Genomic DNA, 6,264 nt, shown 5'->3' with positions numbered 1-6,264 from the left:
ATGTTTATCAAATTGATCATTTTCGTAATAAACATTTCGCAGGTCGTAAGATTAACATAAAATCTTTAATATACACTATACAATGTAAAAAATAATCTTGCAGCTACAAATTGTCTGTAAAGTATTATTTGTTTTACCATTGCTTTATTATTATTTGTTTCAATAATAATATTAGCATGATAAAGAAAATAAATAAAAACCAAAAAATTTATTAGTAAATAATGAGTCTTGTTCATTCCAACTATCAGCATTGTATAAAACTAAATAAAATAAATAATTTTACTAAAATTTAAACCGGTTTTCATGTTACAATACTATCGTCATAAAAGAGTTCGCAATAATAAAGCTGAATTTCCATCGAACGCCACTTTTTCTCCAATTAGTCCAGGGTACTTCCGTAGATATCCCCACCCTAGCTACAAATAACTGTACAATTCGTTAATTAAATAAACTGACAAATTCTTAGGATTCCATTGGAAACCATTTCCAATGATAAGAACATTCATGATGCCGCACCGACCGCCTCGATATCACTGAATCTGTTACACAGATTTACCCTCCTATCGGATTACGTATAGTATATCGAGGAGAATACTTTTTAACTTATATAAGTGAATAAATTTTGATGCACCAGTTAGGCGGAGCTTTTCTGTAAACTAATCTTAGGACTCTTCGAGTGACCCCGCTTTTCTGGGGCACGTGCCCATGGATATCGGTATTTCGGGGTACGTTAATACCTCGCTATTCAGACGGATAGAGAGAGAACAGAGCGAAACATTCACTCCTGTACATTGTTTGTGGCTTGGAATCAATAAAAGCATAGCTTTAGGCGACGGTAGTCGTCATGGCAACCAGAGACCCATCCGTGTACTCTACGCCTCTTGCTCTCACTCTGCCGCTTGCTCCCTCTATCTCTCTCGTTCATTCCTCTCTCGCTGTTCCTCCCGTGGATCCTCTCTGTCGGTTACCCTCCGAACACACGTACCATTCTCTCTTGCGTTCTCTTTTCCTGTTCCACGAACATCTCTCCTCACCCTCCGCCTCTTTCGCTACTTTTCGTATCCCTTCTCCTCCGTCTCTCCCCCTTTTTCTGTTTTTCTCTTTGACTCTTTGGTCCTTGCACACATGCTGTCCAATTTTCTGTTTTCTTCTCCACATCCATTTTCGTACACTTTTCCCACCCCTCGTAATCCCGCACCCGTCTTGCCCCGTGATTCTTCTTTTCCCTTTGTCTATCTTCTTTTTCATTACTTCTCCCTTTTTTCCTGAACACGCTATTCGCCTTTTCCGACACTGTTCGCACGTGCGCCCCGCAACAAAACTGTACCGCACACCGCGAATCCAACGTTTTTTTTTTTTAATTTTTGCGTAACGAATTGATCGACTTTTGGTCTTCGAAGAAGTATTTTTTACGCTGCACAATCTGTTATTACACGAAGGTTGAAAAATAGAATTCTGTTGTTTGACTGTATATCGCGGTGATCAAAGATCCCGGTGTTTTTATCTGCTGGAAGTATGTGTATCCTTTTTTGTTATGTAAACATTAACTATCTGTAGCTTTCTCGAATGTGATGTATGCAATTTTCTGATATATTTACGGAAAAGCTTAGCCCATTTATTCTTAACGTACCTTCTCAGATTGTTGTTGCTGATTGTGATCAACAACATTCTATTACGTTTAGACCAGAATATTGTACCATTATTCTGAAACTCTAATTTCTTATTGATCGAACTAACTTTCCTACGTTTTGTAGAAATATTAATTTTTCAACAGTGACTGACATTGTGGATTGGTTTCCTTGTTCATCAGCTGAGTCAATATTTAATTTTCGTTTCTGAACTTCATTTCGATTTTTCGGTATAAATATCATGCATTACTGTAATGTACGGAAAGTAAGTAAATAATTACGTTATATGTTGACAATCCTACTACTACAAATAATGACTTTCAATTCTTATATTTTATAAAATTGATCTTACGTATGTTTACAACTGTAAAGTAATAACATGATAAAGTAAACAAAATCTCAATGCCGGAAAATTATAAAGGAATTTGACAAGTGAGAATTCGATAGTGTAGCTTACATTCATTTATTATATTTGATAATCGTTTTTTTAATACATATCTTCTACTCTAAAATGTTACTTTCGCTTCGCCTAAATACTTACATAGGTATTTGTTTTTCGCTGCTCATCATTTCTGGAAAAAGTGAATTTTTTATGTATATAAATATATCCATTACGAATAGAAAATGTTTCATTTTTATTAAATCATTGTAAACAAAGTAAATTATATTACAGAAATGTTACATAAATCTTTTCAATTACGCTCCGTAGATATATTGCACTATTCCAAGGAACTTAATTTATATCAAATGAACCTAACGTTTTATTATTCCTAAAGAATAGAATAATTACTGAAGACGTTAATTTGTGTTTTCTTTTATTCTCCGCTGTAATTTCTACTATACTTTTGTAACTTATTTTTTCGTATATTTTTTTATACGATTACTTATACCAATAGAAGCATTAAAACTTACATCGAAAATTGAAATGTGATCGCTTATCTGAGAATCCACAGGTTATTGGGATAATCGTATTTTCCTAGGAAATGAGATAATAAAAGTAATAATGGCGTAACGTTTACAATCTAAAATTAATCTGGAATTAAGCAATTGTTAAGCAAACTTTAATTTAAATGTGGATAATTTCGTATTATGGCGAATTAATTCCAGTTAGAGACTTCTTAATAACACCTTTATGATAATAAAGATGGTTGTTTTGTGGACATTTATGTTATAATCTTTTTACATTTTCAATCGAATTTAAACCATTTTAGTACCCAAATTACTTTTATTAAATTTACATCCTTCAATTAATCCACTATATTGAAAAGAATTACCTAATTATACATATTTATTTTGATAACTTTATAATGATAGCTTTTATAATATTCTTTATCTTAAAAACAGATTTGAATAACTGTACTGAGAAATGGTGGTAAATGAATATAACATATAAGTGATAAATCATAATATAAATTCAAATCGTTAATAATTTATATAACACTTGAGGTACAATTTTCCAATGTAAGAATTATCTATAATTTATAATCACAATTAGAATTAATTACAATTATCATAAACAATATTACTGTTCGATCGGTTTATGTACAGTAATTAGGGAATAATAAAAACGTGTTACGCAATTTTAAATTATATAAGACTTTTAGAATTTGAATTTATTATTATACACAAAGTTTCCCCATTTTAATAGATATTTATCTGATAAAATAGAATGACGAAGATATCGTTTTACTATTTCCTTTTCAGTTATGAAATGTAAATGCATGAAATGTACACATTTAGTTTTATAAGTATTACTCGCTCTATTCTATTAAAATGAAACGCTGAAGATTCTTGAACATGTTTGTGCGTTTTATATTTGGTATAAAGATATTTTTCCAAATTTTAGTCTAACTAAATTCAGCAAAAGATATACCTGAATAGAGTTTGAAAATTTTTTGGGAAATTCATGACTGTTTTACGGTATAGAGCATATTTCTTTATTATATTTCTAAATTAGCAATGTTACTATGAAATGTTTTTATAGGTAGGTAATTTTACAAATATAATTTCTTCAGACTACAAGTTCCTCGATAATTTTTTACGCTAATCAAATACATTTTTATCTTGAAAGTGGGTTATATAACCTTTCAGTCTCAATTTGATAAAAGTTTAATATCAAATATTTATTTGACATAACTTTTATTTTGCAACTCGCAACACACTTTGTAATAATTGTTTAGATTTCTAAAGTTCTCCCCATATAATAGGCAAAGCATTATCCACATTAATTGCTGATACTGTTCGAACCATTTTCTTTATTTCGGTCCAAAACGATATTTGTCGTTAAAAAGCTGGTAAACCAAGGCAACTCAATTACAAGTAATTTCTAAAACATATACTTCCTCGAATAATGGACACAGTAAAAGACTAAACCCACGTCTGTTAAGCGAGGGCTATTATAGTTTTAATATTATAGTTTTTAATTTGATTAATATGGTTTTTGGGGATTTATTAATTACTGTAGATACATCTAGAATATATTCTGAAATGTATTCCTCCAAGATATATCGATCTTCGTATTCGTCCCAATATATAAATAACTGACAATTTATATTAACTATCAGAAGCTGATAAGTGATGGAAAGTTTTTGAAAAAGTTAATATAAATATGTTCAGACACCGCTTCGATTATCGAACTCATTTAGTTTGTATTTTTTTATGCAAATTACAAGAATGAATTTATCAAAATTTCAGTTGACTTATTTTTCAGTGTGCACATAGTAAATCAATTTTTATAATAGTTTCTTTAAAAATCATTTCTACTTTCTCAATAATTGTGGAAAAAGAAGCATGAAATTGACATTGTTTACTGATAGCAGTAATGATTTACTTTCGTTTCTGCCTCTCTCTTTCCATCACGTTTCTTATATCCCTTACAGTCGTCATAAATGCTAACCTTGAAATATGCAGAGAAATAGTAGAATTCTAACAAGAGCAGCAGCAACCACAAGCAAGGGTGCACCCACCAGACGGATGGATGACATGAACCGAAGTCGATTTGTAGCAACAGACGGCCAACAGCGCCCAAAACCGCAAATCTCACCAGATCAACGAAAAAAGTTCACAGAGGGACTACAAAATCCATTACCAGTCTTCCAATGTCCACGACAGAACAAGGGAATCTACAATTTTGTAAAACTCGATGTGTTTTGCTATAATGAATTGCATCTGATAATTAAACAACAAACTTACTGTGTAATTTTTCTAATGTAAATGTTCCTATACATTTTTGTTAAATTTCCATTATCGAACAATTACTTCTTTCATGCTATGAAAAACTTTGAAAAAGATTTGATGTTGAAGTATTTCAGTCATTAACTCGCTTATCACTGATCGATTATTACATTCGTGACATATGTAATCAATATAACATTTTTTCGTAGCGACACTGATACTTACTCTTCTTGACGAAAGGTCAGATAAATACTGATAAAGATAAATTGAAAGATTTTCAAAATCGTTTATTTTATAATAAAAGTTTATGAAACCATAAAATTACACATTGATTAAGGAAACAAAACTGAATTACTAGTTAAGTAAACAGAAAAGAGTGTTTTTTTATTTATTTAGTTTTATAATTTCCCAGTCGGCACAGCAAGTCAATAATTGAACTATAAAAGAACTAGAAATAAGAACAGTGTCAATAACAAATATTTCACAAAAGTGTTCGTATGTTTCAGTAAGCAGTACTTACTATAAAATGATCATATTTTTATATGGTCAGTGAAATGCTCGTTTACCTGTCGAATGATAGTGTCTCTTTACCTGTTATGACACAGAAGCCACCATTATCAGCAGAGGAGTGAGAAAAAATCTATACAATATGCTGATCTCTGCAACTTAACAATCAACATCGATATTCATGGAAAGAAAATTGTGTCTATATCTTTCATCGCTTGCAATTAGTTTGATTTAATATTAGTCAACAACTCACGAAGTAAATACCAAACTTTCTTCTATATGCACCGTCCACAAAGAAAATGAATGACGACTAGGTCGAATAAATAACAGCATTAGATCGAGTAAATTACAACAATAAAGTTTGATAGACTTTCTTAGTTCTAAGGAATTTTTCACCTAAATGGACCCTTGTAACGTATCCGTGGTATTGTCCTTATTTATCACCTGTACAGGGATGAAGGAAGTTCTAATGGCAGTTCCCACATTCGCCTCCAGACGGCTACAAAATCACTTCTTTTTGCTTAGCTACTTGTTCGATTCGTAATTGATTTCAATATTGGAAAACAACTATAAATAATAAATAGTATTTAGATTATACTACAGAATAGACACTACTAACTTTTATGATTTCTATTATTATTATATATTTAAACAAACCATCGTTTATATCGTTTAAAATAAAATAAATTGGATAGAAGCAATCTGTCGAAGATTGTTTTACAAAAAGATCTGAATTAGATTTGAGTCATATTTTTTAATGTTTTATACAATATAATGGACCATCAAGAGAAAATATTAACCGTGTACGATTGATGTGACAAATAATTTTTCATAAACATTTTATAAATTAACAGAAATGCTCTTTCTTTTCAGCAGCAGGGTTAAAGTATATTTACATAAAATTATTCTTTTAGAGAGCTCAATTATGAACAATGATGTAGTCTGGTGTAAATAA

This window comes from Nomia melanderi, chromosome 1 (assembly GCF_051020985.1).
Source record: "Nomia melanderi isolate GNS246 chromosome 1, iyNomMela1, whole genome shotgun sequence".
In the NCBI taxonomy this organism is placed as follows: Eukaryota; Metazoa; Arthropoda; class Insecta; order Hymenoptera; family Halictidae; genus Nomia; species Nomia melanderi.
This window is presented reverse-complemented; position numbering follows the sequence as displayed.